Consider the following 19,077-nt stretch of genomic DNA (forward strand, 5'->3'; position numbering starts at 1 on the left):
TTTGTTGACTCTGTTCATCACAACAGCCTGAAAAATACAGACCGTTACCTCTGCTTTCTCTTTCCACATCCTTTGAAGCATTTGCTACAAATAGGGGAGAATTTGGGATGGGCAGGGAGAGTTCTTCAGAGACTCTACCTGCACTGTTTCAAGCTTCTGTATGAATTATTTCAGCATGTTCTACTTTGCAACAAAACTCAGTTGAGACTAGATTAAAATAATATCCAGGTTTTATTAATGTGTACACTTCACTAGAACTAATAGACTTGGGCATGAAATGAAGTTTTAGCTGCTTTATTATAACTTTTCAGTGGCATCACCTGACCTTCCCACATTTAGGGTTCCTGGGCAATAAAGCAGATCTGATGAACTGCACTGAGAGAAACCTCAGTGCGGACAACAGACATGACTTTTATATCCACTTCAAATTGAAGCAGTTTAACAGTGTCTGGCCCCAAAAGGCCATCAAATTAATGTGCAGAGCTCAACATGAGCATGGAGGTTCGCCAACCCAAAACTGAGTTTCAGTACTCAATAAAAACAGGCAAAGGGAGCCTGGAAAAACAGGGATTTGGTCTTGTGCCTCTTTGTGTAGTTTGTGTCTGGTAAAATTTGTTTGAAATAAGAGGGGTTTTTTTGTGTGTGTTACATAGCAACAAGAAGTAACAGATACCCAAAGTTTCTCTACCCACTTTGAAGAAAATGCTCAAAATGCAATATACAGGGTGTTTCCAAAAGATGGACCCGATTTCAAAACCTTGTGACTTCAAACGGGGTCTCTCTCTTTGAAACACCCTGTATATATCCACATGTAGAGGAATACATTTATTTTTCAAGTGCTCCAATGACCTCAGGGAAGTGAAGATAGATGCTTTCTTACGTTGGACAGTGCATTGATAAAATAGGAAGAGAAATACTGTAATGCCTTTGTAACACTAAAATATAGTTGGTTTTGTTTACTTGTGTTTTGTTTTGGTTTGCCTTTTTTTCTCCTCCCCCCTCATAAAACCTCTGATCCCAAAGGCAGAAAATTATTACCTTGCCTGTCACTGGAGAACGAACAGATAAAAGACATTTGCAGCACTTGCAGTGGTAGAGAAGAACTCATAATCATGATCCATGTACATCCTAGAGTCAGAATACAGATTAAATTGTTTGACTTTAATAGCAGCCTCTCAATTTTTAATTTTTCTTTTTCAGAAAGCCTGGGCTGGCAAAAGCGCTGATGGCAACCAGCATCTGCGAGTTCCACCTCTATTAGTCAGTGCTTAGCACAGAAGAAAAATGGAGCATAAGCTGGAAGCTGCCCAACACCGTCTTAACTGTGCATGTAACGCTTTCGCAAGAACATAAATGGGTCCAAAACAGCTACAGGTGCTGAAGAGAAGAATGCTAGTGGTTGAATTTCTTCTGGCTCTCAGCCCAAAGGATGTGTTTTCTGCTGTAGCTGTCAATTGCATGGGAAATAGACATGGGAAGCAGGTGAACAACTTCTAGGTCATTGCTGCTTTAGAGACAAACCCCAAGCACAGCTGCATTTGGCAACAGAGGAGCTGGCTGGACTCAAAGTGGAAGTTTTGATGGTGCTCCATGTGATTGTTCAAGAATCTTCAGAAAAGGATATGTAGCCTGTAAGAACTTTCTACAAATATATGATGAATTACAGTAGTGAGGTTATTTGAAAGGTACTACAACAAAAACAACACAGACTGAGCTATTGTCCAGATCTTTCTCAACAATTTCTAAATTGTATTTACACAACTCTCATCATTGCTGTCAAGTTGTGAGGAGACCGCTACCAAACACCTACAACAGAAGTCAACAGAAGAGCTACTCATGTGAAAGCTGAGTCCTGCATATACAAAATTATAAAGAGAAAAGGACTTGGAGTAAGATATGGTTGAATTTGGTTGGCCATTGGCTCATTCTGTTAGACAGTTTGGTCAAGCATAAATTACACATGAACTAAGATTCTTTTTTTTTTTTTTTTTAATTTTCTTTTTAATTTTTTTTTTTTTAATTTTTTTATTTTGACATTTTCAGTCAAGTGGTCAGACTCTTTGACAATGTTATACAGAAATCTAAGGTTGATATTTGTTACATCCTCTTATGACTTTTACAGCCTTGATACTGGGAAGTATGTGGATTTGAGCTTTTGCTGTTGTTCATTGCTATAACTGAGAGCTTACTGATTATGCAAATCTTGATTAGTTATATCAAGAAATATAAAAAGGAAATAGCTCTGGTGACTGCACAATACAAGATAAGAAACTTGTCATAATATATTAATTTACCATTTAGACTATTCTTAACTATTTTTTTTTTCCTCTTTTGGCGCTGTTCAGATGTGAGTAGGGAATTTCTGAATGGATATAATTTATTCTCATTTTGTCAGGTTTTCCATTGGCTTGCATTTTCTAAGCCCACATTGACTTGAATTGCACCCGCCCCCTCATGCTTACCTACCATTTCAATTTAACTGTTCCAGGACTTTCCTTCTTCCTCCACAAAAATAAACTCAGATTAGACCAGTCTGCACCAAACTGCAAATCTAAGTTGCTCTTAAAAACCTATTGCTTACATGTTGTCTCAAATCACCTGGTGCAGTATGAATGTCAATATATTACAGATTTATGTACCTAAAAGTTAGGAATTCATCTAGCTACGTTGCTAAAGCCTGGCTTACAAAAAGAAAGAATCAGCCTTCATGTATCTTTGTGCTGAAAGTTGATTCTTGTTTCTTCCCAAAATAATTGACTTGGTTTCCTCCCCTTTCTTCATTGTGTTCGGGTTAAAAAAAAGGGAAAAATCTGATTCTAGTTTGTGGCCACTTTTCAGAGAATTCCCTCCATGTCTAATAACCACAGTATTATTTTTCAAATCCAGTCTAGTAATTCTTATAATGTATGCAGCTGGTATCAGGAAGAAAAAGAAATAATAATTATGACCTTGAAAGTATTAATAAAATAACAGCTCTGGGACCATGATACTTTTTTCTATCATTTAAGGAAAAATTACAGTAATTAACTGGGTCCAGCGGGTTTCTACACATTACTTTATTTATCTAGGTCAGTGGTGCTTGTCCAACTGCTACATTTGTGAGCCATTTACCACTGCATTCATTAGGGCATATGACCCAACTGAGGATGGTTAATGATTTGTTATTCAGGAATAAGACATAATTGAATCTGCTGGTTATCACATTATTTCCATTAGTGGTTGAGTTCCAGCATGTGTAAGTTTAAAAGGTATTTTAGAGCCACAAAGATAGTGGAGAAATGGGAGCACCTGGCAAACAAGGAGAGACTGAGAGAACTGGAACTTTTCAGCCTGGAGAAGAGGTGGCTCAGGGGGCATTTAATCCAAGTGTACAAACACTTGAGTGATGGTATTAAAGAAAATTGAGTGAGATGAGGGAAAAAAAGAAACCAAAAACAAAAGCAAACAAACAAAGTTTACTTTGGTTTGGTTTGGTTAAAAGAAAAAAAAAAAAAGAAAGTAAAAGAAAAACATATCACAGTAGCCCCTCAAACTAGAAAGAATATTTGTATGACCATCCCGTCACATAAGGATGGGCTCATTTCTTACTTTATGTACCTTTCTAGCAGCTCTGTATTGAATCCCACAATCCGTGGTTGCAGCCATAATACTGAAAACTGAGAGAGAAAAATTATGTTGCTGTTATCCTTTAAGCCCTTCCCACAGATTCATGAATGATCTGTAAGAGAATTAGTACAAGCGAGATCTCCTCTTCATTGGGGTGTTTGAATATTTATACCTCTAAAATAACTCCTTCAAGAGATGAGCAGTTTTAGTTAGAAGCTTGTGATTATGCTTGCTCTCCACAGATGGGATTCATAAGTGCATGAGAAGACATTTCTAGATTCAAAACCCTTTCTCAGGCTTATTCTTAAGTTCTGGTGACATCTAGTTAATACCTGGCATCTTCAATTGTTGTCTTCACACTCCTGAGTTTTCTCAGGAGGCGAAGCAAGAGTTTTCCCATCTGCAATATGTGAGTCAGAAACTTCTGCAGCAAAAGCAACACTGGTGAAAATTAATTGATCTCACAAACTATGCATTTCATCTCTTGGCATCTTATAAATGTCATCCTTATAATATGTTTAGAACAGAGGAATTCATAATCCTAACTGTTATTATGAGCACTGAACAGGGAATTCAATACATCTGGTCTTATTCTCAGCTGACAGAACAAATAGATTACATTTCTCTGAAAGCTTTCTGTCAACCTAATTATTAAAGCAATCTGTTTATCTTTTCCAGCTCCAGCAAAATCAGAGCTGTCTCAGAATTCCCTTCAAATAGTTAAGTCAGTCAGGGTGTCAAGCCAGTACTATGAACTGGTTATCAACAGCCAAGCTTAAACAGATCACTATGAAAAGCCAGCTCATTTACGTCTAAATGAAACACAATCTCCCCATATCAGTCTGCTGGGCAGTGATATTTACAGGACTGAGACTACAAATGTCGTGACTTAAAGTTATAGAGGCACTTTTTTTCTTTCTACTGGCAGATTAATACATTAACCCAAATTTTGACAAGCATTTTTTCCTTAAGTTCTGGGTCCCAGAGCTCTTAAGCAAATTTCTAATCTTCTGTGATTTTTCTCATAATGACACTGTCTTCCATGAAAGCAAAAAATCTTTCTTCTCTGCAGGTAGGTTTCCATTTTTCAATATTGAACAGCCACTGAGAAGAAAAGATGTGACTGTATTGATTTTTCTATGCATATATATTTTAGAAACTGTTTGCTGTTTAATGTCAGTATATATGTAAATTCAGATGGGGCCACTTTCATATTAGGACAGACCCCATAGCATGAAATAGTTCAATTCCTCTACACATACCAAGAGGAAAAGCTGTTCTCCTGACAGCTTTCTGGAAGAACTGATGGACACCTTACGTGAATCACTGATAAAATATCCTAGATGTTTAATAAATATTTTTGAACCATCATAGAGTTTCTGCATTATTGTGGACAGATCCTTTTCCTCCTTTTCCTTCCTTTTGAAAAAAACTTAATAAAGTCCTCTTTTATTCCTGTATTTTTACTGTTTTTCTTAAAAATATAAACCAAATTTGTGACCTTTTCTATGGTGATAAATAAGAGATTCTAGTGCTCAAACTCCAATAGCTTCACTGGAATTGAAAAATCTCTTATAATGATTTCTGGTGTCCATTTGAGAGTTGCCAATTATGGATAATCCAACACCACCCTACCTGTATTAGTCCAGTGATTTAACTCCTTTTGAGGGCAAAAATCAATAATATGCTTCATTTCCTGTCTGAATTTGCTACTTTCAACTTCTACCCCTGAATGTTATGGTACCTTTTCACTACTATGGGAGATGTGTAGACATATTTCAGAGTGTTTAAGATTTTATCTTTAACGTTATAGATAATCAGTATGTGTTCAGCTACCAGTGCAGTCAAAAGGACTCCTCCTGTGGCAAGTATCTCCACAGAATGCTTTTGTAAATTTGCAGTGCTGCACTTTTGGATGTCATAAATAACACAAATTGTTCTCAACATACTGAAGATCTCCACGCAGCAAATCTGATTCTAGGTCCCAACAATTTTGCCAAAGTCTTCTCACCCCTTTTTTATTTTTATGTGTGCTGTCCCACATGATTATAGAACAAACTCATCTAAATTTTACTTAGTCTTTGTAAATGGAGTTATAATAATTCAATTAATACAAAGGACAGTCAATTTGCTGACCACAAAGGCTTTTCAGCCCAGCGGAAAAGTGTAACAGAAAAGCAAGCAGACAGATTCTTGAAAGCCTTTGAAGTCTTCCCAAACACACTCAAGTTAAACACATTAGATGAGGAACATACCAATGTTAGCACAGTTTAGATTGAAAGTCAACAGAAGGGAAATCAAACTATGAATCACTCCTACACTGATACATCCTTTCAGACTTATCTAGTGGGCAGGTAACATAGTCTATTAGCTTATATCTGCTCCTGTAAATCACTTATAGGCATTGTTATGTCGTGCATGTCCAATAAAACTTTTTATGTCTGTATTACCAATTTTTCAGAAATTTCCCATTGTTTTCTATGTCAGATATGTAGCTTTGTTAAACCACTTAGTTGTAGCCTTGTCTTTACTGTAAACTTTTCAAATCAGTGTGAAACTGGTTTTAGACAGAGATTCCCAGTATTGAGCAGACAGATGCAGCCTCTGTATGGAACATCACAACGTAGAGAGAAGCTGTTTGGCTTCCATTATTTATTCCCCATTCAGTGGAACTGCAGATACTATGGCAAACACAGTGATCACTTTAATTGCAAATTGCAAGTACTGGTAGAACATTGCATTAGAACTCAAGCACATTAATAGGATTAAAAATTGCATGACAACTTGTTACAGTGATTACCTCCTTAAAATGGACTAGAATTGTAACAGAAAGGTCTCAGAGAAAATGGTAAGCATGATTTAAACTGAGCTGTATTACTGTAAAAGAAAAATGTTCTAGAAGAAAATGAAAAGTCTGATGTCACTAAAAAGCAATTTTTCTTTTGCCTCCAGAAGAAAGCACAAACTCAGGAAGAGAGAGGTGTCATTTATATATGAAAATTCTGGCAAAATAAGGATTTCCTCGCAGATGAGGTTTTCAAGGACATCTGATTAATTTATTTCATTTTACAATTATGAATGTGGGGAAAACTCACAGCCCTCACAACACGTTTATTGACTCATAGTGTTGAAGTATCTGAAAGTTGAAGTCTTTTCTGATGAAAACATACTTAGAAACATGACAGCTTTGCTCTGTAGGGGTCAAAATCAGGTTATAGATGCTCTATTTTGCTAAATGGATGGAATAACTTGGAAACAACATTGATTCTTTAGGACCGGCTTACCTGAGCTAGATACACTTCATGTCCTGGAGGAATTTGTCTGTTTCCTTTCTTTTTGTTCTATTTTGTATGAGCAACACAACCAAACTGTTTGAAATAAGCAGCCATCATCTACTGAAGATACTGCACTCTTGGAGCTGTCTTACAGGTTATGTGGGGGAAGTCTAGGAGCTGTCTGTCAGAATCCAGTGTTTTCAATCTCCACCTCACCTCTCCTTGTTCAAAACGCTTCAAGAGCAAGCAAACTTCACATATTGTTACAGGCTGAAAAGAGTCAATATTGGGTTTGTGTTTAGGCCTTCAAAATGATCAAATTTGCTCTAAAAATTACATGAGAATGAAGTCTCAGGATTCAGTTTCTTCGGTGCCCTTAGGAACTGCCACTGCCATGCAACCACCTCTCAGAGAAAGAAAAGTCCAATTACCAGCACTCATAAAATGGAAAACTATCACTAGGCAGGAAGGACTGCAGTTCAGTATATTGTCCAGTTTGAATCCTGGAAAATCACACTTTCTCCTAGCTCTTTGTTGTGCGATTGCTGTTTTATAACCCCACATCCTAGTTCCTGTGGTTTTATTGTAACAGCTCTTGGAGTACTACATCCCCCAAAGCAACTTGTTTCTTCAGCTGAGCTCTTTGTCAGAACTGACTCATGCAGGGAACTGTATTTTATATGGTTTCCTATACTGCTTGGGAAGCTAAAATTATAATTAACTTTGGTAATTAGAGTTAGAATACTGCAATAATTCTTCTCCCAGAACTACATTTACCATGAAGTTATTCATCTTTTGAGCCTATTCTTGCATGAGCCAATTAATATTTTGACAACATTACGATGCTCTGTAAATAGTCTTAAAAAAATGAAGTCCCCAAATGCTGCAGTCCCAAGGATTCACAAAAAACATCCTGCAAACCAGATTTTAATAACAGCAGACATTGCATTTAGAATTTTTATATGAATACTAGTGAGCTAATGGTCAGGTTCAGCCCTCGGTGGAGTAATGGGGGGAAGATCTTGGCAGTAAAGCTTTTAACTTTATTACTTGCAGTCATATACTATCGAGGCTCTTCAGGTGTACAAAAGAGGAGACCTGGGTATGTTTTCGTAGCATCCTTCCACCACCTCATGGGCTTCCCCATGAACAGTCCAGCACTAACTCCCGTCTATTCCAACATCATCCCTACACTGCAGTTACAAAGAAAGGCTGTTCAGAAAGTCCTCAGCAGAAACTGAGCTCCACTGACACTCCTGTGCCAACGGGATTGTCATCCTGGACTGCAGGAGAAACAAAGCAAAGCCAACACTGAAGGGATTCAGGAGTTTCCATGAGGAACCGACAAATAAGTTTGGCCGAGTTGTTTCAAAATTTAAACTGGGCTGGAATTTTGAGCCAAAATCCATTTGTAGCTTTACAAAAGTTGTCTTAGAACATAAACCCTTCTTTTGTGGCATATTTTTATAAAAACTTCAGGCTTTGCCAGAGTTTCTAAGGTTCAGAACAGCCAAATTGAAACATGTCACAGTCCAGACAGCACAGTGTTGAACTGCCATGATCCACATCACCCCGCCAATCTTTTTTTTTTAATTTGATTTTTTTTTCTTTCTCCAGAAGCATTTTTCCCCTTGTATGAAGCTCCCACAGTCAACAGGTGATAAAAAATATCTTTTGCTTGGCATTTTCTGCAACAAATAAATAAATAAAACCAATTTAATAACAGAAAAAAAAAGAAACAAGGATGATGAAAATACGAAGCAGTTATCCATTGCAAATTAAGAGGTGGTCTGAGTAGAATGGCTCACACGTTTTCACATTACACGACAGGAACCCTCTGCTTCATTCCCTTCTAACCCATACTTTCTATTTGTTGGTTGAGAGAAACTGCAAGCAAAAAGTGATCCTTTCTAGTATCTGAACACAAATCTGTGAATTTCTGTTGAGGTTTCAGGTGGAAATGAAACATGGATTTTTAGTAGAAAGTTTGAGAAACAGCAGCGTAAAACCGATTTAAATACACTGTTAGCAGAAGCAGTAAATACTTTATCTGCATAATTAAATCAGCCTTAATTTTTCAGCATGAGCTCAGGAAATAGCTTATATTAATTTAACAAAGTCTGTCTAAATTTTTAAAAGTTGTTAGAATTGGTGGTGCGCCTTTATTGAGCCAGCCCGCCCTTCATATCAAGCCTGTTCTTTAAAAAGAACAACATGACCTCGGGGGCTCAAGGCCGTGTCTGTCCGAGGGAAGCAAAGGAGATGGTACAAGCCTGAGGAGTCAGTCTTGCTGCTGGTGCCAAAGTTGCCAGGGGGGCATTGGAGGGACCAGGGCAGCACCGCAGCTGCCAGATGAACCACAACATCATTGGCAGCTTCTGCTCTGCCCACTCGCAGCCAGGGGGAAGCCTGGTTTTCCAAACCTTTGCCAGAACTCAGCTGGACAACCATGTCTGTCTTGTTACCCACCCTAGGAACAATTTACTGCATATTTTATTGTTGCTGGAGCCATCTCTGGTCTTCTGCTTCCCATGAGATGGATCTGGAGAGGAATAAAACTCCATAGGATGAAGATCCAAGTGCAGCTGGTTAATAATGTCCTGACAACATGCTTTTTCCTTGAAAATACTTACATTTAGAAAGAAAACAGTTGCAGATTTTGTATTTCATGGCTATATTTAAAAAAAAGAAACAACATTGTTTATCTTGAAGTTGCTTTTCTAAGCTATATCTAATACTTGAAAAAATACACTAAGTAGTAAAAAGCGAACAAAAATGTTTCAACTTATTTAATTTTCTCTGTGTCAGAAATTAGTATCCTTAACTGAATACCTACACATAAACATGTACACATCTATGTATGTATAATATCTATTTTAAGAACAATTCTGTCTGTATTTTTAGGGCTGGAAAACCTGCCTCTGTCCATCTGTGAATATGGACAAACTACCAGCAGCATTACTGTTTTTCCAAAAATCTGGATTAACATGTCATTTACGAAAGGGGTATCTTTGCCAGATGGTTAGATATTAACTTGATCTTTCAAAATTTAAGAGCTTTTTCCCTGTAAGTCAACCCTGCCAGTGAAAATTTTACATCCCTGGTTTCCATTGTCCTACCACTCTCATCTTCCAAACTATATCAGATCTGGTATTTTTCCTTGCAAGATGTGTCTTCTGAATTCCACTTTGAACTCTATCTGTCAAAGAATCTGCTTATGTTTAGTGAGATGTGATGCTGAAGTCAGTATTCAGACAGCATATAATGTCACATTTTAATGTCATTAATTTTAGCTGCTTAGATGCATGTCATAAATGATTGCCTCCTTTATTACAGCCTCTGGAATATATAGATGTATTTGGTTTTGTAATTATTTCATTTGCTTTTTTAATATGATGAAACAGACATCATCAATAATAATAATAATCAAATTTATTTAAATACAAGCTTCCAGTAAAGAAAATGTATAGATTATTTTGAAATTGAAAACACTCATATATATTTCCGATAAATATACCACTTCAGTTTGCCGCCATAAAAACCAGTTTTCTCAAAACAGTATAAAACCCATGATAATTAGAAAACACACACAAATTTACTAATAGCCTCAGACATGTAAGTTTTTGCAAATGAAAGCTTTGTTCCTGAAACTCCTCTCAATCTCAAGAAATGCTGTCATACAGACACTAGTTCTGAGATCATGTATTCAAACCTTTATTCATATATACCAAGAAATTGCCCAGTAAGTACAAGAAAAAAAAAATGTTCAAGTTAAGTTTTATCTGTTTGTATGAGAGTGATATGAAATCTGACATCCTTTCACTGTTAGCATAGGTTTTCAAGTGACAAGCCTTAAAGGCCAGTTGGAAATGAAGTGATCGTAATAACTTCATGACCGCACAGTCCAGCCTGTGCTTTATTTGGTCAAATTCTTGTAGGCAGTTGAGATTAATTTAAACTGAGTCCAAAAACCTCAATTTTCCACCTAAGTGACACATTATTCTGATGGCACAGAACCAACAACAATTTCATGCACTGTGAGTCTCTTTGGAAACTATTAACTATATGTCATGTTATTAACAAAACTGCCCAAAAATTAGCACAAGACAGGTTTGTATGAGTTTCTTTAATTATTTTTTTTCATTTCCATCAAACCTGCTTAAAGCAAAGATGTTCAGAGAAAGTTATATCCTTTTCTTCACAATTAGCACCAGCAGATGCTGTTAAACAAGAAACCAGTTTCACCCAGCAGCTACAGGGAACTTCCAGAATGTAAAGTGTTTGGACTGGATATGTTATAAACCACAATTTCTTTACCAAGTTGGGTTCCACTAGACAGTTCCTGAAAAGCTCCAGTTATCATCTGACAACAGCAGAAGTTTTAGGTGGATACATAAACCACCATTACTGAGAGTAGCCATAGGGTTGCTAGATAAGGATTGAAAGCCTCGCATAAAGTAAAGCCAAGGAGTTTGAAACAGACAAACACGTTACAAACAGGCACACATGCAGTTCAGACCAGGAGCCCGAGTTGAAGCCGAGCCAAGCTTGATGTTCCAAACACAGATCTAACCCAATATGCTGTCACGTGCTGTAATAAACATCCACACCTTCTCCAGCCCTGCTCCCCATTTCCACTGCAGCTGCACTGAAACACTGCTGCCTGTCCCCAGTCTCCTGGTATTTCCCCCCCGGTATGACTGTGCCACCAGGCTCAGCCTGCTCTGCAGGACACGAGTTCTCCTCCAGGTCAGAGCAGGGGGCTGTGCCGTCACTCCAGGCTGATTTCAGTGATCCTGGCAGAAAGCTGTATGTCTGTTTGGGAGAAAAAAGCAAAACAAACAGAATAAAAGCCTGCCTGAAGACAGAGCTCTCCTCACACTTTCTGTCCGCTTTGCCTCTTGCACACAGAAACAGGCTGGTAACTTGGATGTCCCCAGAGTTTCATCGCAGACGAACTGTCACTGTTAGACCACAACCTGGAGAGAGGCTGCATGACAGCACCTTGGAGCATGGGGGGAGATCTGAAAGGCAGACAATTACATGAAAAATGGATCTGCAAGAACAGAAAGCACTAGAAGACATTAAAACAAAGCTAAAGTATTTACAAGATTAAAACCAATTACGAATTTCATCACTTCACAGTTTAAATGAAAGCTTCAGGAACTACAAAAGCAAAGAGCAAACTGTCCTGAACATCCTTGATAAGCAGAAAATAATACTAAGAAACAACCCTTGTGACTGACAGAAAGCTGGCAAGTGTTATAGTTATTTCTGCCTGGTTTTAAAGATCTTGTCTGTTAGCATAAATTACTGTACCCTGGTAGAACCATCATAGAAGGAAACCACAGAAATACACATATCTGAAATAAAGTCACAGACAAAGAAACAACCTTTTCAACACAGATGTTTCTGAAGCCTTGCCGAAGTCAGTCTTATTACCTAAGCTGTCCAACTATTATATTTCTTTAGCACAAAACTGATTTATTCCTTATGTTGTGAAATACTTTAGTATTAATGGTTACTCAAAATTCTTTCAAGAGTTTAGACTTTTAGTCTTGCTGCTAAAGGCTTGAAGCATCAGAAACATGGATTTTAACTGAAAATAACAGTTAAAACCTAATAAACTAAAAGAGGAAAACCACAAGCAAACAATGTCACCATTAAGATTCCTTGCAAGGTGTATGGAAAATGTTCCAGGCATGACAAAAAATATAGACAGCTCAAGTTTTGTCAACTGCAAAGGCAATTCCAGTTCTGTTGCCGTGGGGTGAAATCCTGAGAACAGGACAAGCTTTCTAGAACAAGAGAAGAGAGTCGCTGAATTCAGGGGCAAGTGTTCTTGTTACCATGGGAGGGATGGACACATCCTCTCTCAAAACTTCAGGGGGAACAAGAAACAGATTTACTGCAGGGACTGTTTTCAGTGCGTACAAGTGTTAGATTTACTGTTCTTTTATCTGTAGATTACACGTCCCCCCAGGAGCAGCTGGATTGCACATCGGTGCTATCATATCAACAGACAGTAATTAAAGGCAGAATTAAAAGCTCATAAAAAAGAAGGAATCTTAGGATGATAAACTGAAGGAAGTACATGTACTGCCATGGAGAGGTCAGCCTCAATCAGATGAAGAATCTGGACAGGCTTTCTCTGTTGGAGATGTGTCTCGGGCCTTTGATCGCTGCTCTACGGCAGAGAAACTCATGTATTTTCATAGCAGTACAACTGCTTTAGATCATCGAAAACCAGCAACTGCATATTGCCAACTTATTTTGCTTGTGCTGATACATGAAAAATAGTTGCAAACAGTATCTTTTAGAAAGTGTTTTAGAAAGTGTTTAGAAAGTGATCACTGGAAGAATTTGCCCTCACTTTGTGAGATTAGGAACACCTCAAAAGGAACTATTTTAATGCAGAGAGAAAGCAGCTCACTCAAAAGCCTAGAGAATATATTGGGAGGTAAATATTACAGGTCACTTGAAGCACCAGCAGCTGAGGATGCTGATATATGGAGTTCTTTATGAAACAATTAGAATTCATCTGGTCAGATCATTGGTTAATATATTCACAAGCCGTGCTGGACTAATAAAAACGAAGGCGATATTGAGGCAAGATAAAAACAGTGGTGGTAAAAGGCTCCTAAAACAGAGTAAAATCAATCTACATCACCTTGTGCAGTGTAGATGGATACCGAAGACACCTTTTTGCCCAAATGGCTCAAATAGACAATCTTTCTTCCCTACAAAGTTATATCATAGAATCAGTAGCAGCTCAACAAGAAGAAGACGACTCACAGTTCTAGTTCCAAATCTGCCAACAATCTGCTGCAGACGTCCTTAGTGCAATTAGTTTGCTTGGAAGTTCCTCCTGGCATTTTTTCAAGGACTCCAGGCAAAAGTCCAGTTCACTGAGGTGTTCACATTGCACTGAATTTTATTCTTCTTTTTTTTTTCCAGCCCCTGTTGAGGTCCCTTGGCTCTATTTAAAGAAATCAAATATGTTTCAGTTCATGTTTGATGTAAACAGTGAACTACCAAAAAAATAAATAACACCAGTGGTACATATTTTGTATATGAGATGTTGGCTCAGAAGTTAGTCCGCTTCCTGAGACAAATGTAAAAAGTGAGTAGCATAGTAATGTCATTTTCTCTCCTCATTCCTTAGACAAAAACTCAGTGGAGGTAAGAGGTCGTTTTTGAATGCCATGTTAGAGACAGCATCATTAGAGATACTTATTTGCAGAACCATTTCAGAAAGATAAGTTAAAAGCTGGTGTATAAGTTATGCTTTTCTATCATCATGCATCTATATTATTATCTCTTTTATGTTGAATCAAGAGCTATGAGAGGTCTCAAAACAAAAAATGAAATAAGGGTATTACCATGTTTGATTGCCATTATCTGCTTATTATTCTTCTATTCAGTAAGAATGCAAAGCAAGCAGCTGTGGCGACAGCTACTGGTATGTGCATTCAGATTATATAAGAGTTTCCCCCTCCACGAACGTGCACACACTCACACGAGAGACACAAATAGACACATACTTCCTTACTATTAATTACAGCTTGAGAAGAAAAAGTAAAATCCAGGCAGATGACTCGTAATTCTTCGGGACGGATCTGCTGCTGAACAGGGCAATTTACTAAAAACGAAGCAGCATAGTTGACAAATCACTTCTACTAGGAAGATCTTCTAGCAAACACTTTGTTGTAGCAGTATTAGTACTCTGCGAACTGTATACATTGTCATCCTTTAGTCTTGGCAGCATACTAGAATTTTTCACAAAACACTCAAGAACCATAGAAGGGTTGTTTGCAAGAGAGAAACTGTAACAAAGCCACACAACATGTACTCAGATTAATTACTTCTTGCTCACTCCATTGAATGTGTTGTCTGGAGAATTAGGTACCAGAATCAAAGTCTCCATTTACTAATCTGAGCACATTCCTGGAATCATATTAACATTATTTCCAATGAAGGGTATGGCAAGCAAAGAGATCCTGTTATAGTTTAAAGCTGGAGATCATTTTAGTGGTACTGAATGTACGAAGATAAAAAGCACCACTTCCCAAACTGATTTATGATGTAAAAGTAAAATCCAAGTATTAAATCTTCAAGTGAAACAGACTAGAAAAATGTATAGATGAAGTTATCAACTTCTTAGTTTATAAAACTGAGAACCTAGAAGCTTGCAGAACCTAGAAGGTTGCAGATCTCACTTTAACAATTGGAGATGAGATTTTTTCTTTTTCCAAAATACATCTAAATATTCTGAAATGTATCCTGCTGTAATCAGGAGGAAAAACAATGCAGGGAGGAAAAGAAAGTTAGTAATTGATAATTTTTCTTTCTTGTTTCTGTTTGTTTGCTTGGTTTGTTCGGTTGGGTCTGATGGTTTTTTTTGGTTGTTGTTGTTTGCTTGTTTCTGTTTGGTTGGGTTTTTGTTTGTTGTTTGTTTGCTTGTTTCTGTTTGGTTGGGTTTTTGTTTGTTGTTGTTGTTTGTTTGCTTGTTTCTGTCTGGTTGGCTGGTTTGTTTGGGTTTTTTGTTTGTTGTTGTTGTTTGTTTGCTTGTTTTGGTTGGTTAGTTTTTTGGTCATCTACATACAAAGCAGAAGTGGCTCAGTCTGAACATGGCTCCTTTATGATTTCTGAAGTGTTGTGACACTGGTAAACTAAGATCCAGTTGCTTCAACTGCTGACTAGTCTTCTTTGAACTATCCTCAACAATGATAGTTAGTACATTGAAAAATCCCGGTCTCATGTAACTCAAGATTGCTTGTAGTCACAGTATGACTACCTTGTCCTCAAAAATCACTTGATAAACATGCACCAACAAAAGCCATAAAGCCGCTTCAGAAGTGATACACAGATTTATTTTAACTGAGATATTATCATAAAGAAAGCTTCCGTTGCACTGATCATCTGAACTAAGACCTTCAATGTTAATTGTAAACACTGTATGCAAGCACAGTAAACAGATGAAAAGGGACAAATTAAAACAGAATTTCAACGTGATAAACTATTCCTTTATGTCCTGTCATGAATCATGACCTTAACCTTTTTGAAAAATTTAATCCCATCAGGGGACTGAATATAAATATGTTACAATACTGTGAATCTGAACTTCAAAATGATTTAGAATTTTCCATGATTTCATGAAGTATTTCAATTCAGAAGTAGAAGCAAACTTCAGGTGAGAACGAAGAAGAAGAACTCTTTCATATCCAGGACACACATAAAAGCACTGGATTTCCTACATGTGTGTGTATCTTTTGGCTTCCGTCTTCAGCAAAGGGAGAAATGAGCATGTCAACCCTGATCCCTCCAGGGCACAGCTTTAAAGGGAAAAAGATCATTAAAGCTTTCTTTGTTCACACCAGATGACAGTTCTTTTGTACAGTTCAGCTTGCTTCTTCGAGGCTGTGGGCAAAGATGAGTTTCGGAAGTTGGAGTGGCATGTGAAGAAGTTGCAGTCCTCCCTCAGTTGTTTATAATAGTAACCGTAAGAAACCATTGTTTTGGACTGGGGCCAGTTCTGTTTAATCTCTTTATGAATGATCTGGATAAGGAGATTGAGTGCACCCTTAGTAAGTTTACAGACAACACCAAATAGGGTGGGAGTGTTGATGAGCTGGAGGGTAGGAAGGCCATACAGAGGGATCTGGACCAGCTGGGTCAATGGACTGAGGCCAGTCATATGAGGTCTAACAAAGCCAAGTGCCAGGTCCTGCACTTGAGTCAGGACAACCCCAGGTAGTGCTACAGGCTTGGAGAAGTGTGGCTGGAAGGCTGCCCAGCTGAAAAGGACCTGAGAGTGTTGTTTGACAGTGGCTGAACACAAGCCAGCAGTGCGCTCAGGTGGCCTAAAAGGCCAACAGCATCATGGTGTGCATCAAGAATAGTGCAGACAGTAGGAATAGGGAAGTGCTTGTGCCACTATACTTGGTGCTGGTGAGGCCCCACCTTGAATCCTGTGTTTAGTTTTGGGCCCCTCATCATAAGAAGGACATTGAAATACTAGAGAGAGTGCAGAGGAGGTGACGAAGCTGGTGTGGGGTCTGGAGCACAAGTCTGGTGAGGATCAGCTGAGGAAACTGGGGCTGTTCAGCCTGGAGAACAGGAGGCTGAGTGGAGACCTTCTCACTGTTTACAACCACCTGAAAGGAGGTTGTAGCATGGAGGGTGTTGGTCTCTTCTCCCAAGTAGCAAGTGATAGGACCAGAGGAAATGGCCTCAAGTTGCACCAGGAGAAATTTAGATTGGACATTGGGAAAAAATTCTTCATGGTAAGGGTTGTCAGGCATTGGAAAAGGCTGCCCAGGGCAGTGGTGGAGTCACCATTCTTGTAGGTATTTAAAAGGCATTTAGACAATGTTCTTAGGGACATGGTTTAGTGCTAGAGTTAGGTTATGGTTGGACTCCATGATCCTGAGAGTCTCTTCCAACCAAAATTATTCTATGATTCTATGATTCTTTGTCAGATCAATACATTTAATGACTTATAACTGCACTTTCTAACCCATTTTAGTCAAAATTAATATTGTTTGTAAAACCCAAACATTTGGACATGTACATACTCAGGAACATGCTCAGAAATGTAGGTGAAAGCAGCTTACCCACCATACCTGAGAGGAAAGTAACTTTCAGCCAGAATGTGCATTTGGGGACATAATGTCTTCACTGAAGAGGGTGTCTGACTCATTCTTAAACAGAAATTAAGTGGGAGATGTAGCAGAAAGGCTTCTTTCAGATTGCCTCCAAATTCATGCTCCTGCTGAGGTCTCAGGTTGGCTGGATCGCTGCTCCCTCTTCAATTCTCCTTTCACTGAAACTCAGAGAAAGAAAGGCCCTACAAGGGAACTTAAGTATATGAATAAGGGAAGCTACAGGGTAATGTAGCATTTTGCCCTCACCTGTTATTGTAAGGTATTTATGAAACTAAAAATGTACAAAAGTACATTCTGTGCACAAATAGTCAAGTAAATAAGCTCTGTAAACCATTACAGGAAGACAGAACTAGAAATTAGGAAATTCGTTTAGTTTCCTGACAGCATGTAACTTGATATGAGCAAGAAATTGTAGGGAATGCTGCTACTAATTACCTCTGTGCTGAGTGGAAAACCTTCAGCTAGAATAAACTCTCACAATAATCCTAAACAGATTTTTTCTCCCAGAGTTCATATTGTGCTGTGAAGATAAGCATATTTGTGTGTGGGCTATGTGTGTGTGATTTCTCAAGTAAAACATAATTTGTAGTATACTTACTATTTTTAAATTTTTGCAAAGTAGCATGCTTAACAAAGTCAGGCTCACCTAAGAGGCACAAGATGTGCACAAAACAACTTGTCATTTACAGGTGCCTAGTATAATTTTTTTCAGGAATCAGGTAGTCCTTTTATAAAAATCTTTAACCTAGAAAGTGTGTTCCTGATGATAAAAGAACTGACGTGATAAGACCGATCTTTGCATAAGACCGATCTTTATACTGTTGTAAAAACCAAAGGCCAGACTCTGACTTACTTGTTTAAATTGTTTTTATTGTCAACAAGGAGAAAAAGACATTCTCTTCGGAAATCTACATTTCAATGCAATTAATGCAGCTTCTTTCTGAGGCTTGTCTTTAGTGGAATAGATTTGATTATTTCTCTTTTTTTTTATGAGTACATTTAATCCTTTTTACCGATCCATTTCATAAACTTGTGATAGCTTCTGCAAGTCAAATGTTTTAATCAAAATCCTTGTCTATTGTTAGAGGGTAGGAGATTAAAAGCTTTTTTAATTTCTCCTGCTAATGTATATTTTATTTTTGAGACTGTATCATCTAATTTGTTTTTTATTTGTTTTATTTAAGGATTTCCACAAGATAGGCAATGATAATATCCCCAAACTGCATCTAACAAGGGCTAATTATTCAGCCTTCACTTGGAGTAACAGATTTATGCCAAGCCAGCTTATCTCACAGAAAGATTTTTCTCTTCTCTTCCTTACCCAGAAAAGGGTTTAGAGCACACCCTGCTGAGAGTCAGCTTCAGATTTTTCTTCCAGTGAGTTTTGGAGCATGCATTTGAATGTTGGTATTTAATTCGTTGGCAAGGGTTCTAAATTTTGGCGGTTGGATGTGACTAAAAAAGAGAAAAAATTACTGTGGATAACAGATGCAGCACTAATTTGCAGAGACCAGCCTAGCTGCTTTGTG

The sequence above is a fragment of the Nesoenas mayeri genome, assembly GCF_963082525.1.
Source record: "Nesoenas mayeri genome assembly, chromosome: Z".
In the NCBI taxonomy this organism is placed as follows: domain Eukaryota; kingdom Metazoa; phylum Chordata; class Aves; order Columbiformes; family Columbidae; genus Nesoenas; species Nesoenas mayeri.